This window comes from Tursiops truncatus, chromosome 15 (assembly GCF_011762595.2).
Source record: "Tursiops truncatus isolate mTurTru1 chromosome 15, mTurTru1.mat.Y, whole genome shotgun sequence".
Classification (NCBI taxonomy): Eukaryota; Metazoa; Chordata; class Mammalia; order Artiodactyla; family Delphinidae; genus Tursiops; species Tursiops truncatus.
In genome coordinates, this window is record NC_047048.1 from 59,160,687 (window position 1) to 59,180,162 (window position 19,476).

Consider the following 19,476-nt stretch of genomic DNA (forward strand, 5'->3'; position numbering starts at 1 on the left):
GGTGTTTTTCTTTTGTTGTTAAGTCAGTTGGCTTAACTGGCTTGGTGGACCTTGAGCTGAAAGACCAGGACCAATACTAGTTCTGCCTCGTGTCGTTTTTAAAAGTTCACCAGCAGTTTTACCTGGGTAGTTGTATCCTTCTGTGACTTTGAAATACTTGCCTTTCATTTGCTATTGGGGGTGGGTGTATGACTTGAAGAAAGAATGAAAATATTTGAAGTTTGCTTAGATTGGTTTATCAGCTGATTACAAAATTAGGTCACCCTGGGGTAACTTTTGTTTAAATGCAAAAACCAAACATGCCTAGTTATATCCTGTTATATGGAATACAGTAGAGAAGAGGAGCACACATTTAAGGGGGAGCAATAGGTTATTTTCTACCTAATGGTTTAATTGCCTAGCTGTTTGGGGATGAAACAAGTAGCTTCTTTTTTACAGTGTATTTTTGGTTCTATTGCTTAGCCACACTCTTCCAGGGTGAGAGTCCTTGATTTTACCATTGTCTCTGTCTCTGAACATATAGCTTTACTTCACATACTCTTTTGGAGAAAGGAGAAGTTTTCTTTGGTAACTAAGTTTAAAACTTGACATAGGATTTGGGTTTGTAGTAGGCAGAATGACCACCACCACCACCCCCAAGATGTCCAAACTCTAATTCCCAGAATCTGTAAATATGTTACTTGGTAAAAGGGACTTTGCAGATGTAGTTAAATACCTTAAAATAGGAAGATCATCCTGGATTTAGTGGGTAGGCCCAATCTAATCACATGAGCCCTTAAAAGCAGAGAACTTTCTCCAGCTGGGAGTCGAGAGAGATGGGGCAGAAGGGGAAATCAGAATCGAATCATGAGAGGGACTCCATTTGCTGTTGCTAGAGGGGGCCACATGGAAAGCATGAGAAGGAATGCGGGGAGCCTCTAGTAGCAAAGACCAGCCCCGGCTGACAGCCAGCAAGGAAATGGAGACCTCAGTCCTACAACCACGAGGAACTGAATTTGGCCAACAACCTGAATGAGCTTGAAAGTGGATTCTTCCCCAGTTTCCCGCAAGGATAACACCTTGATTTTGGCCTTGTGAGACCCTAAGCAGAAGACCTAGCCAAGCCCACCCAACTTCTGAACTACAGAAACTGTGAGACAATAAATTTCTATTGTTTTAAAGCCACTACGTTTGTGGTTTTGTTATGGCAGCGATAGAACACTAGTGTAGATTTTGGTGCCAAGAGTGGGGTACTGTTACCTAAAAATGTGAAAGCGGCAGTAGAAGAGGCCAGCAAATTTTTGAGGAGCATAATAGAAAAGACCTAGAACAGATCATTAGTAGAAGTAGTGAGGGCTGAGGTGGAAGTGAGGTGTGCATTGGAAACTGGAGGAAAGAGGATCTTTGTTACATAGTGGCAAATAAGCTTAGAATTGTGACCTGTGGTCAGGTGGAAAAGAATACTTATAAGTGATGAACTTGGATATTTAGCTGAGATTTCCAAGCAAAGTATTGAAGGTACAGCCTGGTTTATTTGTGGGGTGTGAGTCTCAGTGAGCTCATGTGAAATTCATGTGAAGCCCACTAGGTTCTTGAGCGTTTTATACTAGCAAAAACAGTGCCAGCTTGGATTGAAAAACACAAAGTAGTAAATTAAAGAGTGCTCTCAACCCACCCCCCCAACCCCCACCCCCAGTTATACTGGTAGGAAGCAGGCTGGTAAAAAAAACTACTTAGATGTGAATGTGCTCCTTTTCATTAAAAAGAAGAATGACTCAGAGGGTGGAACCAAGAGCCCGAAGAGGTGGAGTCGAAGGCTGCAGAAGAGTTTACCCTGGCTTTGAAATGGAATGGAGTTTGCCCACATTTTGAAACTGCTTTGGACCGATGGATCTGCTTTTTCTTATATTTTCCCTACTTTCTTTTATATTTTTCCTGTTTGAACTAGAATGTCTATAAGTTGCCTTATGCTGGTCTCACCGTCGTATGTTGGGAACAGATAACTTTTTTTTTTCCCCTAGGAATTGTGCTCCAGGGGTTGCACTTAATGTATTACAACCAGAGCTTCATCCACATTTGATTTAGATGGTGAGATTTGGGAGTTTTGAATTGATGTGCTTTAGATGAGATTTTTGGACTTTGAGTTGGACTTTAATGGAATGAGACCTTAGGATAGAATGGATATATTTGCATTTGGGAGAGATATGAGTCGTTGGAGCCCATAGGGTGGACTGTGTTAGGTAGAATGATCCCCCAAAGATATATGTGCCCTAACCTCTGGAATCTGAATTTGTTACTGTTTTGTGGCAAAAGGGACTTTGCAGATGTAACTGTGGTTTAAGGATCCTAAGATAGGAATATTATCCTGGATTTTCTGGGTAGGTCCAGTCTATGCACATGAAAGCAGAGAACTTTATCCAACTGGAGTTAGATTTGAAGCAGGAGAGGGTCTCACCCTGCCATTACTGGAGGGGACCACGTGGAAAGCACAAGAAGGAGTGCTGGCAGCCCCAGCTGACAGCCGGCAAGGAAATGGGAATCTCAGCCGTACATCCGCAAGGAACCACATTCAGCCAACAATCTGAATGAGCTTGAAAGCAGATTCTCCACCCCGGAATTTCCACAAAGGAACACAGCCCTATGGACACCTTGATTTTTGGCCTTGCAGGACCATAAGTAGAGGATCCAGCCAAGCCTACCTCACTTCTAGCCTATAGAAACTGTAAGATAATAAATTGTGTTGTTTTATGTTTGCGGTAGTTTGTTACAGCAACAATAGAAAACCAATTAGAAAATTTAAAAATTTTAAGAAAAAGAAAACTAATTAGAGGGGTTTTGCTGATTTTATTTAAAAATCTTTGGGGGATTATTTTCTAGAGAAAAAAGGCAGCAAAGATTTTCTGTAGTGATTTGGTTCTGGAAGACTTCACAGAATAATGGTGTTGAGTGGAACCTAGGCCTCTTCCCTAGATGTTTAAGCATCCTGTTACTGTCATTAGATGCAATTTGAAGGGGCTAAATGACCAGCTCAGTAAAGCGTAGATTCTAGAGCTCTAGGCCATTCTGGTAGAATTTCTATAAATTGATAATTCTTCCATGCCTATAATAAACGTCTTGGATAATTCCTTCATTCATTTTTATCGGCTGAATAAGGCATTGAGTTTATTTGACAACCCTTTATAGACTTAATTCCTGTTTTTTAGAAGAGATGGAAATGAGTGATTATTTTTTATGAATGGATAACCACTACTATATACAGTAGTCTGTCTGGTCTTTCATACCTCCCGCCCCAACCCAAAGTTGTTGTAAGGTCTTTTCTCCCTGTCATTGTCATTTGAGGTTAATAAGATTTGGGTGTATAACTAAATCACTTTGCTGTACACCTGAAACTATTACAATATTGTAAATCAACTATACTTCAATTTCTAAAAAAGCCAATACAGTTTAAAAAAAGAATAAACTTTGGGGATCATAATTGCAGAATAGAGTTCTAGTTTTTAAGAAAGGCTTTTTTGTTGTTTATCTGTATGTTATTGATTAGATTCATAAAATGTGGACTCTCAACTTGAGTGAAGGGAACTTCAGAGGATGGAGGAAATAAGGCAGTTTCTCTTTGAGTTAGTTACCTGAATAGAAGCATGATTACAGAATTAGAGCATTTCAGGGTACGAAGGACTTTTGTGATTATCTGTTTGACTTTTAGGTTTAGAGTAAAAGAAATTGGGCCACATGAAGGTTAAGTGACTAAACCAAGTATCTCAGCCCTACACCTGGCCTAGAATCCTGGTCCAGGCAATGGGGATTCATGGCTTTTAAACTATATTCCCTGTGTACCCCTGCCTTGTCCTTTTTTTAGATTTTACTGTAGCTTATCTCTCTGTGCCTCAGTTTCCTCATGAGGGTCATTGTGAAGATTAGTTGAGATAATGCACGTAACACATTTAGCATAGTACCTAACACAGTTAAATGCCCAAAAGATGTTCACTGTTATAACATTTATGATAATTGTTTTGACAACTGTATGACAGCTTTTACATAAATATTACAGTACAATTTATACAAGTTCAGAAACTGAGAATGATATGATTTGGCATTGGATTAGGTAAGGACTTAGTGTTTTAAGGTAATGCTTGTGATACTTGGTTTAAAATGAGAAACTGGATTTGATCCTTGGTCTATCACTATTCATTGGGTGACTTGGGCCAAGTTTGTTTCACAAGGGTGTTAGTGTGTTCATACACCTAAATTTCTTTGAACTCCTAAGATGGATAATTTCGAAAGAGTACTATATCATTTAGTTGTTTCTTATTAGAGAGAAATCTAGGTCAGCTAGCTTTTCAAATGAAGAAATTCCTCTAGGATTATTAAGAAAAGGAACTGCTGTCATTTGTCATTGTAACAAATATTTACATTGGGTTATAGACAACTGGTAGTTTTTCTTAAATATTTGGTATGATCCAGGGTAGATTGCAGCTGACCAATTTGTTGACCAAACTTTTTTTCCTTTACATTATAGAAATCAAAGACTGAGTCTTTTTTTTTTTTTTTTTTTGCGGTACTCGGGCCTCTCACTGTTGTGGCCTCTCCCGTTGCGGAGCACAGGCTCCTGACGCACAGGCTCAGTGGCCATGGCTCACGGGCCCAGCCACTCCACGGCATCTTCCCGGACCAGGGCACAAACCCGTGTCCCCTGCATCGGCAGGCGGACTCTCAACCACTGCGCCACCAGGGAAGCCCAAAGACTGAGTCTTTTTAAAAGTTTAAGGTGAAAGAATTAACAGTATTATACTAGGAGTGAGATTTCACTGGTTTCTACAAATTCTGTGTCTTTCAGCCTTAGACATAAGAAGTGTTCTTAGTAATGGTTACTTACTGTCGTGGGCAAGCTTTTTTTACATTAATGATGATAGTGTTTTCTTGCATAGAAAATATGTGTCATCTGAAGTGAGGGTTTTAGGGTTAAATACCAGGGTACACTTAGAATAATGTTTTATAATTTTATGTGTCACATCTTAAATGCCTTTATATTGGCCACTTTTTTCTTTTCATACTTTCTGGTCTTGTGGATTTTCTGACAGGTTTTTATTAGCTGAAACATTTTAATCTGCTTGGGAAAGTGAACACTTGAAATTTTTCTGAAGTTATGACTAATGCACTAATGGGCATTTCTCAATTTAGCTAGCTCATTAATATTATATAATTTTTAAGAAAGCAACCTTGTTAAAAATGAATGTGTAAATTATTTTCCTAAAAATTTAATCATGTCATATCAGAAAGTACAAACTAGCCATTTGGCTTTATTGAATTTATAACCAGTTTTAAACAATGTTACTCTTTCAACAAGCCCTGAGTTCTTGCTACATTTCAGGTAGGTGCTGTGCTGAGGCTAAATTATCCCAGACATTGTAAATTTGTCCAGTGACATTTTGTAATAACGCATCATTCCATAACTTAGTAGCTTTCTGGAGTGTTTTCTTATGAAAACGCCTTTGGCTTTGTATCTTAGGTATAGTTTCTGAAACAGCTGCAGAAATTTGGTGGGCAGTGGATTGAGAATTCCTCATTCTGAATGGAATTCTTTAACAGATTACTGGGAGGACTGGGGGAAGGAGGCAGCAGGATAGTTGGAAAGAGCTCCAGCTTTGGAGTGAGATAGACCAAGTTTGGGTTAAGTAACCAAGGTTATTTAACTTACTCTTAAGCCTGGATTTTGTTATCTCTGCAGTTAGGATAACAACTACCTTGGGCACAACTTTTTTTTTTTTTTTTTTTTTTTGCGGTACGCTGGCCTCCCCCTGTTGTGGCCTCTCCTGTTGTGGAGCACAGGCTCCGGACGCGCAGGCTCAGCAGCCATGGCTCACGGGCCCAGCCGCAGCATGCAGGATCTTCCCGGACCGGGGCACGAACCCGTGTCCCCTGCATCGGCAGGCAGACTCTCAGCCACTGCGCCACCAGGGAAGCCCGGCACAACTTATTTATTAGCCTTCTGTTTCTTCATCTGTAAAATGGGGGTCAGTACTTACCTCAGAATATTCTTGTGAGGATTAATAGCTAAAGTGCCAGCTAATGTTATCTCAGGGTAACTCTGAGGATTAAAGGAGATAATTTATAAAATGCCAGGTGCCTTTCCTTTCCCTGTCAGTGAAGACAGTGTGTTCATTGCCAGTGCTGCTACACTTTACTCTATTTTCATTTTTTGCTGCCAGGAGTTCTTATTTTTCAGTGAGGCCTTTTGACCTGTACTTCTGTTTCTGGTGTGGCCTGCTGGGTGGGTGAGGTACTGAATTGCTGCAGCTTAGGGGTGGGTCAGTATGTAACTCATGCCCAGTGTAGATTGCCTCAGTTACTCACCTTCAGTGTGCATTGCCAAAGTGGTTATCTAGTCTTGGTGAATCTAGGGTTCTCTTGCTTCTAGAGAGAGAAGTGAATCTTCCCATCGCAGACTTGGGGGAAGTTCAAGCTTTGCTCACCTATAGACTTGTGAACCTGGGATCAGAGGCCTTATTCCCAGTGGTTCTTTGATCACAGTTTGGGAATTAACTTTTGTATTGTGTGTTTGGAGGAGAACTTTTTCGTGCATTAACATGTTCTCTGTGTCTTGCTCTCTCAGGTAATCCACTAACTTGCTTTCTTTGCTCTGTATTCTTAAATCATACATATACTGCTTAGGCAGAGCAGGAACCTGTCTTTATCAGTACTTTACAGTACTCTGTATTTATGACTCTATAGAATGAATACAAATAGCCATCTGCCTTGGGAGTTGTTCTTTCATCTTTTCAAACGTGATTTTGTATACCACTGTGACCTGGTGGCCAGCCCATTCAGATAGGAGAATAATGAAGACTCCAGATTGTTGAAACTCATATCCCTCACGCCTCACCTTGCCTCCAGATTTAAAGCAATCCATTTCCTTGTCATGTTACAAAGGTAAGCTGTTGTTGAATCAGTGTGCAGAATTGGGGAAATAGTGTTGAATTAGTGAAAATAACCTATTTAGTCTTTGAAACCTAACATTTGACTTGAGTTCAAATCTGGCCTCTGCCACTTAGTATCCTTGTGACTTTTGGCAGGTTATTTAACCTCTGAATCTATGTTTATTTCTAAAAAGAGAATCTACATCTCATACCATATCTGGTTTATAAGAGGCATTCAAATGATAGTTATTACATACATAGATGGATTCTACTTTAGATTGCTCTAGGTCGCAAATGAATCTTTTTTTTTCCAGAGGGTTGTGGCCAGTGGAATAAAGTTTCAGATTGTGACTTTATTTCGCTCGTGTTGCCTGGTAAAAAGATACACAGATGATAGCTTCTTTGCCCATCGTTTATTATATTTTGTATTATTGGAGACTACTGTACTTCAAACTAATGTCAAGTGTTTGAGATATAACTGTTAATTCAAATCAAACTGCTTGGGTTTTTTTGTTTTTTGTGTGTATTGAAGTGTAGTTGATTTACAGTGTTTCAGGTGTACAGTAAAGTGATTCAGATATATATATATAATATAATATTTATTTATATATAATTTTTTTCATATTCTTTACCATGCTTAGGTTTTCTTATAATTCTTCCCTTCACTGGAAGACCTCCCACTGTTGCTATGTTATTTATGTAACACTGACACTTTGATTCCTTTTCTGGCTTAAAGGTGGAGAAATGAAATTCACACAGAAGGCCCAAATGCTAATGTTTTTTTGTGATTACGTACTTGCTGGTTTGTTTTATGGAAATGCTTGAGTGTATTGTCTTTAAAGCAAGAAGCCTGTAAGTTTTGCAGATGGGAATAAAAATAAGGCCCAGTGATATATTAAGATTATAACATCTTGAAAATCCTGCAGGGTTATGCAAGCAGTAACTTGATAACTTCATGAAGTTATCGGGTGTTATTGTGAATATTTATATTCTGAATTCAGACCCTTAACAGGGCCCGAAAAAACTTATACTGTTGGCTTTGAACAGGTAGTTTTCTTGCTTATTCAATGTGCACTTGGAGTCTTGGGATTTGAGGGTTGGATTGGGTATGGGGAACTGTCAAGGAGCTAATTGTTAACCTTTTTGGCCTGTGTATTTTTCCCCAATTAAAAAAAAACTATTTATATGGCGTTAGTTTGATAAAGTAGAGGAAAAAAGATAGCTTCATTTAATCTTACATTCATTTTCCCCACTAATCTATTTTCTTTTGATTTATTTCAAGCTATAGGGTTAGGAGGTTTAGGTTGTTTTTTGTTTTCTTGTGCCAATGACCTCCAAATAGATGATCTCCCAGAAGGAATGGTAGTATATTAGTGAACTATACTTGAAAACTGCAAAAGGTGATTGCTTATCTCTTGAAGTAAAAGGGAGCTATGAAATAATAATAGTTTTCTCAGCCTACTTGCATGGATTTTGACTATTGAGCTTACGATCTCTTTAGGTTAATTAAATCAGAATTTTCCAGCCAATGGACTATATCAGGGAGAGTTACAGAAGTGCTGAGATTCTGGTCCCCTCAGCCTTCTGGCCATTTGTGCAGGGTACAGGGCCTCCAAGCCAATGATCTTAGGTCCAAAGGTCTTGATCCTTTATCCAAGTCTGCCATATAAATATTTTCTCTTTGTGTTTTGACTTTTTAAAAGCTGTAAGCCCTAATTCAGAAAGTTCAGTAATTGAGTATCTTAACAGTTTTAAGACTCTAGGGGATTCCAATCTTAAAGTAGTCTTGGCTTTACGTTTAGAAAAAACCATTTTAAAGTCTCTGACCCTCAAGCAGTTCTCTTTCCATGTATATTTCAGGGGATATACTTTATTTATTTATTTATTTATTTATTTTAAAAAGTTTATTTATTTTTGACTGTGTTGGGTCTTCACTGCTGTGCGTGGGCTTTCCCTAGTTGCGGCGAGCGGGGGCTACTCTTTGTTGCGGTGCACAGGCTTCTCACTGTGGTGGCTTCTCTTGTTGTGGAGCACGGGCTCTAGGCACACGGACTTCAGCAGTTGCAGCACGTGGGCTTCAGTTGTTGTGGCTCGCAGGCTCTAGAGCGCAGGCTCAGTAGTTGTGGCTCACGGGCTTGGTTGCTCCGCGGCATGTGGGATCTTCCCGGACCAGGGCTCGAACCCATGTCCCCTGCATTGGCATGCGGACTCTTAACCACTGCGCCACCAGAGAAGCCCTCGGGATATACTTTAAAGTGTAAGACTAAACGATTAAAGTTTGGACACTTGTAAAGAAATTCAATTTCTTATTTTTTTAAGCAGTAATGGAAGGCAAAACTGAAGTTCCCTTGTGTAAAACTGGTGTCCTCACCTGACTGAATGCCACTGTATCTTTTCTGAAGCTGACATTTTGTTAATCATTCATCAAGCATGGGTCTCATGCTGGAATATAAATTGAAGCCTAAGATACATTGTCTTCCTCTCTTCCTTCAGGAAAAAATGGGATATGCGTAACTCGAGAAATTTAATTGTTTAGTATTTATGTAAATTATTGAGTTAACCTTTTTTTTTTTTTTTTTTTGCTGCTTGCCTTGAGTGATCTTAGTTCCCTGACCAGGGATCCAACCCGTGCCCCCTGCAGTGGAAGCACGGAGTCCTAACCACTGGACCGCCAAGGAATTCCCATCAAGTTAACCTTTTAAAATTGATATTTTGCAGTGTGAAAAATGTACCTTTCCTTTTGTCTAATTCAGCAATTCTTAATTTTCCTGGGTTTACAGATTTCTCTGAGCCTGTAATGAAAGCTCTGATCTTTTCTTCAAAAAAATGTACCTGCACAACGCTACTTTGTATATACTTTAGGGAGTTAATGGACCTCTGATCCCATTGATAAACTCCATTTTGAAATAATTTGTATGGTCCAAATAACAGTTTCCCCTTTTTATTATTTTTAATACAGTAACACTTGCGTGACTTATTTGTCACAGTATTCTTTTTTTTAATTGAAGTGTAGTTGATTTACAACGCTGTGCCAATCTCTGCTGTACAGCAAAGTGACTCAGTTATACACATACATCCATTATTTTTCAGATATTCTTTTCCATTATGGTTTATCCCAGGAGATTGGATATAGTTGCCTGTGCTATACAGTAGGACCTTGTTGTTTATCCATTCTAAGTGAATAGGTTGTGTCTACCAACCCCAAATTCCCAGTCCATTCCTCTCCCTCTCCCCCCTGGCAACCACAAGTCTGATCTCTATGTCTGTGAGTCTGTTTCTGTTTTGTAGGTAGGTTCATTTGCACCATATTTTAGATGCCACATATAAGTGATAACATATGGTATTTGTCTTTCCTCTCTCTGACTTACTGCACTTACTATGATAACTGCACTCTAGTTGCATCCATGTTGCTGCAAATGGCATTATTTTGTCATTTTTTTATGGCTGAGTAGTATTTCATTGTATATATGTACCACATCTTCTTTATTCATTCATCTGTCAATGGACATTTAGGTTGTTTCCATGTTTTGGCTATTGTGAATCGTGCTGCTGTGAACATAGGGATGCATGTATCTTTTTGAATTATAATTTTGTCTCGGTATATGCCCAGGAGTGGGACTGCTAGATCATTCTATTTTTAGTTTTCTGAGGAACCTTCATACTGTTCTCCATAGTGGGTGTACCACCTTACATTCCTACCAACAGTGTAGGAGGGTTCCCTTTTCTCCACACCCTCTCTAGCATTTGTTATTTGTAGACTTTTTAACGATGGCCATTCTGACTGATGTGAGATGGTACCTCATTGTAGTTTTGATTTACATTTCTCTAATAGTGATTTTGAGCATCTTTTCATGTGCCTCCTGGCCATCTGTATGTCGTCTTTGGAGAAATGTCTGTTAAGGTCTTCTGCCCATTTTTCGGTTGTTTTTTGTTATTGAGTTATATGAGCTGTTTGTATATTTTAGAAATTAAGCCCTTGTCGGTTGCATCATTTGCAGATATTTTCTCCTAGACTGTAAGGTGTCTTTTCATTGTTGTTGTTTGTTTGTTTGTTTGTTTATGGTTTCCTTTGCTGTGTAAAAGCTTGTAAGTTTGATTAGATCCCATTTGTTTATTTTTGTTTTTATTTCTGTTGCCTTAGGAGACTGACCTAAGAAAACATTGGTATGACTTATGTCAGAGGGTTTTGCCCATGCTCTCTTCTAGGAGTTTTATGGTGTCATGTCTTAGTCTTTAAGCCATTTTGAGTTTATTTTTGTGTATGGTGTGAGGGTGTGTTCTAACTTCAGTGGTTTACATTGCAGCTGTCCAACTTTCCCAGCACCACTTGCTGAAGAGACTGTCTTTTTCGCATTTTATATTCTTGCCTCCTTTGTCAAAGATTAATTGACTGTAGGTCTGTGGATTTATTTCTGGGCTCTCTGTTCTCTTCCACTGATCTGTGTGTCTGTTTTTATACCGATAGGACACTGTTTTGATTACTGTAGCTTTGTAGTATTGTCTGAGGTCTGGGAGAGTTATACCTCCTACTTTGTTTTTGTTCCTCAGGTGTCACAGTATTCTTTCAACAAATATTTCTGAACGGTATTCTATGTCAACTTCTGTGGTAGATTCCTCAGGATACAAAGGCACTATTCTCTACTTTTGGAGCTTTGTTTAGCTAGGGCAACAGATGTGTAAACAGTACAGTGACACTGCTAGATGGAAAAGGTAAGCAAAGTGTGCTGTTGGAGTACAGAGGAGGGGTCTTGGTCATTAGAAATTTTCTGTAAATCTGTGGTTAGGTCTGTATTTCTTAATTGGCAAAAAACATACTGCAAAGTACTCCAAGGTGTTTTTTGTTAAGTTCTAACTGGACTAGTAATGAAAACTAAATCAAGGAGCAAATGGTGTTAAGTTGAGAGCTTAAACCGGCTTTTGCTGTTGCATCTGATAATGCTGAATGTCTTCTTTGCCCATATTTTTCCCCAGTTACCTTTTTAAAATATATCACTTTTAATTTACTTATATATTTATAAATTTATATATTTAGTATAGAGCAGGGATTGCTAACTGAAATACCTGCAGGAGTCGAGCCAGTAAGATAAATGTATAGAGTTGTCCAGGTTTACCTGTGGCATCTTCCAGTAGGTTGGTTTTAGAGCCCATTGTTGGATAATCACCGTTAGCAGATCCAAGTGATTTTGTCAGTGCAGGAATGCAGAATCATTGTTACCAGAAAGACAGATCTTTCTCCTTCCTTCTTAAGAGAAACTGAAGGTTGATTTGTTTTTTAATGTTGGCAACCAAGTCACACTTAGAAATATTTATTATGAAAATCTTTAACAAATAATTGAACTTAATATCTGATTCACTTTTTAAAAACACTGTGGAAAACTTGCACAAGAATGTTCATAGCAGCATTATTCATAATGGCCATAAAGTGGAAACAAATGTCCATCAACTGATGAATGGATGAACAAAATGTGGTATATCCTTACAGTGGATTCAACCATAAAAAGGAATGAACTACTGTAAAGCTACGTCATGGATGAACCTTGAAAACATGCTAAATGAAAGAAGCCAGATACACAAGGATACATATTGTGTGATTCTGTTTTTATGAAGTGTCCAGGATAGGCAAATCTATAGAGACAGAAAGCAGATTAGTGGTTCTTAAGAGGTGAGGGGGTATTAGGAGTGACTGCTATGGGATATTCATTTTCTTTGGAGGTGAAGGTAATGTTCTGGAATCATACGGTAGTGATGGTTGCATGCTACAAACATACTAAAAACCACTGAATTGTACACTTTAAAATGATGGATGTGATGTTGTGTGGATTTTATCTGTTTTAAAAATTGGAAGAAAAAATACTGTGTGAGCCAAATAGGACATATATGTTTGCTATAAAGCAGAACGAATAGGCTGTGAATCTAGACAGAATATTTTAAAATCACCACCTCATTGTGACACTGTAAAAATTGCTCAGATTCACCTTATGTAAAATGGGAAAGGTATTACCTAGGTCTTAGACTTGTTAGGTTTAAAAGTGATAAATATAAATCCCAAGGAGTAGTATAGGCATAGGCGTTCACATTTCTTTAGAATTGGGAGCTGGAAAATGTTTGCTGCCCTCTGTTCCAGCCTATTTGTTGTTGGCAAGTCTAGGACAACCCACCCTATTAATTATTGTTTATTGATCACCTGCAGGGAGTATCTCCTGGGTAACCTATCTCCATGATAGTAAAGGAGGGAGAGGGAGAGGATATTACACCTTATATTCTGCAGTTTCCTCACTGTAATCAGATAGGTTAAATGACAGATCCAAGGTCATATTTGGTCCTAGTGGCTCCAGTGTTCCTGTTCTTTTAAATGCAAGGTTCACATTTTTCAGTTATAGAGTACTGAACTGTTTCTGTAGCTCTATCAAGGATTGTACGGCACTGTGTTCATCACCTGGGTAAAATGCATGGCCTCATAAAACTTGTGGTTCCAAAGAAACATCTCTCACACATACTGACTGTCTTCACATCTCATTGGGAAGTGATAGTATGACTGTTATGTGATAAAATTTACATGCAAGACCAAAGAGCATCTTTAAAATTGGCTGCACATCAAATATCCATTATACCTGTACAGCCAAACTGCTTTTCTCAGTTCTGAACAGGAGCAGGTCCGTATGCAAGGAAATTTGATTTTTGCCAAAATATTGTCTATTACTGTCTTAATATAAGTTCATCAAACATTTATGGAATATATCAACATGCTTAGGCACTGTGATAAACACAGGGTATATACCAAGAGAAATAAACCATGGTTCAGGTCCTTGAATTGATAGTTTAATGAGTGAGAAGTATGTAAACAAAACACATGTGATAATGTAATGATTATATAGGGGTGCTTTGGCACCATAGAGGAAGTATTTTGGTTCATTTTGGAGAGTTGTGGAAGGCTTCATTGTGGACGTAAAAGTTGCTGATTCTTGAAGGGTGAGTAGGATTTCCCCTAGCAAGCTGTATTGTGGAGGGCATAAAGTATAATGGCACAGAAAAGGCGGAGGGAGCATGTTCAGTACTCATTTGCTTAACATTTTTAAAAGTTTTAAACTTTTTACAAAGTGTTATGGAAATACTAAGCTGTGCAGTAGGAAGACATTAGGATAGAATGGAGGTTGAAAACTGATAGCCAGTTACAATACTGATTGAAATGGAAATGGCTAAATATTCAGGATTTGCATTTCCTCTTGTATCAGTTTTCCTAAGTCTTTTTCCTCTAAGTATTTCAGATATGTTCTTCATGTTATCCTATGTTTTAGGATACAGCATATGATAGGATTTTCCCCTTTTTTTAATTTTATTTTTTAAATCGGTATACAGTAAAATTGATTCCTTTTTGTGTGTACAGTTCTATAAATTTTGACACACAGAGAGTCAAGTAACCACCATCACAACAAGGGGACAGAACAGTTATTATCACCTCCCTCATATTACCCAGCCTCCCACCCCTATTCTCTGGCAAATTTTGTTCTATTCTGTTCTGTTCTCAGTTACTATAGTTTTATCTTTTCACAAATGTTATATAAATGGAATCAAGCAATATATAATATTTTGAAACTGGGTTCTTTCACTCAGTATTGCTTTTGAGATTCATCAGAGCTGTGTGTATCAGTGGTTAGTTCCTTTTCATTGTTGAGTAGAATTCCATTGTATGGATGGACCACAGTTTGCTTATCCATTTAAGATTCTTTGGTGATTATGAACAAAGCTGCTGTAAATCTACATGTATAGGCTTTTATGAACATAGTGAGTGGGGCTTCTGGGTTACGTGAAAATCTTTAACTTCCTAAGAAATTGCCAAACTGTTTCCAGAAGGGCTTTGTTATACTATTTTGCATTCCTACTAGCAATGTAAGATCTCTCTAGTACCTAGTATTGTTCACATTTAACTTTTAATTTGAAATAATTTCAGATTTACAGAAGAGCTGCAAAGATAGAATCCTCATATACCCTTCACCCAGCTTCCCCTAATGTTAACGTATCACATAACCATGACACTTTATTAAAACTTAGAAATTAACACTGATACAGTACTATTAACTAAACTGTGGACTTTATTTGGATTTTACCAGTTATGTCCTTTTTCTGTTCCAGGATCCAGTCCAAGATACCAAATTACATTTAGTTGTTTTGTCTCCTCTAGTCTGTGACAGTTTCTCAGTCTTTCCTTGATTTTCAAAACTTTGACAGTTTTGGAGAAGACTGGTGAGATTTGTAGAATGTCCTTCAATTTAGGTTCTAATCTTTTTCTAATCTCTAATCATGATTAGATTATGGTTATGGCTTTTTGAGAATGCCACAGAGGTGATGTGCTCTTCTCATTACGTATTTAGGGTATATGATATTAACATAACCTATCTTTAGTGATGTTTAGATAGTGTCTACCAGGTTTCTGCACTGTAGAGTTGCTATTTCTCCCTTTCCATACTTATTCATTGGAAGGGCTTTTCTAAGTCCAACCCACCTTCAAGAGAAGGAACATTAAGCTCCACCTCCTCGAGGGAGGCATACCAAATAATTTGTGGACATATGTTAAAACCATCATAGTAGTTAGTGAGTATCCTGGAGGAGATACTTAGAGGCTATGCAAATATCCTGTTCTCTTAAAAATTTTACTGACCAATTTTAGCATCAGTCGTGGATCTTGCCTGTGGCAATTACTGTGCTGATCTAATGGTAATTTTCTATTTCTTTTTTTCTTTCTACATGTGTAAGTTGAATTCTTGTGTAAGGAAGATTTTTTTAATTTATTAAATCATTTATTTATATAGTGTGGACTCATGGATGTTTATTTTATTCTTTGGGGTTGCTATCTAATACTGTCATTATATTTTATTCAAATTGTTCAAGCTTTTGCACTTGGAACTCTTTCAGGTTGGCTCTCATGTCCCTTTGACTACAAGATTTGCCAGGCTATCTTATATTTTCCCTGCCTCGATCCTAGAATCAGCCATTTCTCTAAAGAGCCCTCCTTCCTTTTATTGGATAAAGGTATTGAGAAACCAATGTTTGGACACTAGTTATTCTTATTGCTACTCACTGACACTACTTCTAGGTGCTCTTAGTGGACAGAGCTAGGAATTTGCATCCAGAAATGTCTGCTGTTCGTGGTGCACAGTTCTATGGATTCTAACAATACTTAGAGTAATAAATCCACCTTGCAGTATTAAACAGAACAGTTGTATTTCCATGTGTCAATCACTCATGTTCTGTCTTCATAGTTCTGCCTTTTTCAGTATGTCATATAAATGGAAGCACACAATATCTAGCATTTTGGATCTGGCTCCTTAACAAAATATATTTAAGATTCATCCATGTTGTTGTACAAATCAATAGTTTGTTTCCCATTGTATGATTATACCACCATTTATTTATCCATTCACCTGTTGGACATCTTGGTTGTTTCCGTTTTTTTGCGATTATGAATAAAGCTGCTGCCAACATTTGCATACAGGTTTTTGTGTGAACATAGATTTTCAGTTCACTTGAGTAAATCCCTAGGAGTGGGAATGCTGAGTTACATGGTGTTTATTTAGCTTTATAATCAGTGGACAAATTTTTCCAAGATTGCCATACCATGTTGCATTTTCATCAAGAATGAATGAGTTTCTGTTGCTCCGAATTAGTTTCTGTTACATCCTCACCAGCTTTTGGTGTCGTCAATTTTTTTTAAGCCACTTTAATAACCCTGTAGTGGATCTCATTTTAATTTGATCTTTTGTGAAGTGTCTGTTCAGATCTTTTGCTGGTTTTTTGTTTGTTTGTTTGTTTGTTTGGCGGTACGTGGGCCTCTCACTGTTGTGGCTTCTCCCGTTGCGGAGCACAGGCTCAGCGGCCATGGCTCACGGGGCGTAGCCGCTCCGCGGCATGTGGGATCTTCCCGGACCGGGGCACGAACCCGTGTCCCCTGCATCGGCAGGCGGACTCTCAACCACTGCGCCACCAGGGAAGCCCCCTTTTGCTTGTTTTTTAATTGGAGTGTTTTCTTATTGTTGAGTTCTTTGTATTTCATACATGCAAGTCCTTTATCAGGTATGTGATTTGCAAATATATTCTATCTGTGGCAGTTTTTTCATTCTGTTCACAGTGTCTTTTACAGAGCAGAAATGTTTTAGTGTTGATGAGGTCCAATTTTTCAGGTTTTACTTTTATGGATTGTGCTTTTGGTGTCATGTAAAGAACTCTGCCTAATCTCAAATCACAAGATTTTCTTATAAAGGTTTGATCATTTTACATTTAGATCCACAATCCATTATGAGTTGTTTTTTTAATAAGGTGTGAGGTTTAGATTGAAGGTCGTGATTTTGTATATGGATGTCCAAGTTTCCCAAGACTATTTACAGAAAAGATTATCCTTTCTTCTTTGAACTGCTTTTCCACCTTTGTCAAAAATCATTTGGCCATATTTGTGTGGGTCTATTTCTATACCTCATTCTGCTCTATTGATTTATGTTTTATCCCTTTGCTAATGACACAGTTTTAAAAACTGTAAGCTTTGCAATAAATAACTTAAAATTAGATCATATGATTCCTTTAGCTTTATTTTTCTTTTTCAAGACTGGTTTGGTTATTCTGGTTCATTTGGATTTCTTTTTTAATCCAGTCTGACAGTCTTTTGTCTTTTACCAGAATGATTTATTTCATTTATATTTAATATAATTAGTCATATTTGTGTAACTTTTTCTCTGTTTCTTGTGTTCTGGGTTTTTTTCTTCTTTTTTCTTACCTTTTTTTGGATTCTTCTTATTCCATTCCCCCCCACCGCCAATCTTTCTAGTTTGGAAATACATGGTATTTTTGTTCTATCAGTAAGATACCATCGTAAATATTGTAACTTGGAGCCATAACTTATCAAAGATGTTTTTTTGAACTTTTCCATAAATTTTGCTCTTCATTTTCTCTTTCAAGTCAAACCTTCCAAATGGGGTTATTGTTCCTTATTTTCTTTCTTTAGAGATATTTACTGGATGTAGAATTTTTTTTTTTTTTTTTTTTGCGGTACGCAGGCCTCTCGCTGTTGTGGCCTCTCCCATTGCGAAGTACAGGCTCCGGACGCGCAGGCTCAGCGGCCATGGCTCACGGGCCCAGCCGCTGCATGGCATGTGGGATCCTCCCGGACCAGGGCACGAACCCGCGTCGCCTGAATCGGCAGGCGGACTCTCAACCACTGCGCCACCAGGGAAGCCCGTGGATGTAGAATTTTAATGTGGCGGGTTTTTCCCTCAGCACACTATAGGTATTAAACTGTCTTGGCTTCATTGTTGCTTTTGGAGAAAACTGTTCTAATGTTGCTTCTTTGAATGCAGTCTGTCTTCTCTGCTTGCTTTTCAAATTTCTCTTTATCTTCAGTTTTTCTTCTATTTTATTGCATGATTAGTTGTGATTTCTTTTTATTGATCTTGTTTGGTATTTGTTGGCTTCTGGAATGTGATTGTATCTAATTGCTTCTGGGACTTTCTCAACTTAACCTCTTCAACTATTGCCTCTGCCCTGTCCCATTTTCTCCTTTTCTTCTAGTTCCAATTAAAAGTATATCAGACCACTTCACAGTATTATTCTTCTCTTATTTTTTCATAGTTTTGACCTTTCTGCTACACTGTGGATAATTTCTAGCCTGTTTTCCAGTTCCTTAGTTTTCTCTTCATCCTTTTGAATATAATTTTTTTTTTTTTTTTTTTTTTTTTGGCCCCACCACACAGCTTGTGGGATCTTAGTTCCCTGACCAGGGTTTGAACCAGCGCCCTCCACATCAAGAGCATGGAGTCCTAACCGCTGGACCACCAGAGAGTTCCCTGAATCTACTGTTAAATCAGTCCATTTCAGTTACTTATTTCTGAAAGTTCTGTTTTGTTCTTCCATGTTTTGAAATCTGCTGTTACTTTTTAAGTATCCTGTTCCCTGCAGATATTCTGAAACTTATTTCTGTAAGCATAGTCAACATAGTTGTTAAGTCTCTGTGGGTTTTTTTCTGTTGTCTGTTCTTTTTCTGCCAGTCTAACTATTGGAGTCTTCAACACCTAGTTGTCTTTGATTACAAGTTGGATATTGTATATGAAAAATTATTTGTAGGATTCATTTGAAGCCCACAGCAAGCTTGTTCATGTCAGGTATCTGTGGACATTACTGGTCCAGGGACCACCTTAAAACAAGCTTCAGATCAGACATTCCCTCTATAGGGCTATAATTCTTCCCTGGATCTTCTACTCCCTTTTCACTCCCACCCTAAGATTGTAACTCTGAAGTCTCAGCTTATTACGATGAGGGCCTCGTCTTTATCCTCCCTCCCTCTCTTCTTTCTTACCTTCAATTTATTTATTATGAGGAGGGACTCCTCACCTTGTGAGAGCCCTGGGCTTTGGTTTCTGTCAGAACAAAATTCTAATTTTCAGGGATCAACAAAGATGCTTTGGGCTTCCTTGCTTGCTTACTTCTCTGGCCTCTCATTTTCTCTTCACTTTTGGCTATATGCTTGTCGGTCTTATTTAAGAATGTAAGAGAGAGATGTGTGTGTGTGTGTGTGTGTGTGTGTGTGTGTGTGTGTGTGTGT

General features: G+C 38.2%; 1 protein-coding gene across 1 annotated transcript in view; it reads left to right on the forward strand.

Moving 5' to 3' along the window:
* Positions 1–875: 875 nt before the first annotated feature.
* Positions 876–19,476, forward strand: part of CSNK2A1 (casein kinase 2 alpha 1) — a 53,901-nt gene continuing 35,300 nt past the window's right edge. Inside the window, 1 exon segment of the mRNA XM_073792835.1 lies at positions 876–1,131. The gene's annotated coding sequence lies outside the window, so the exon portion shown is untranslated.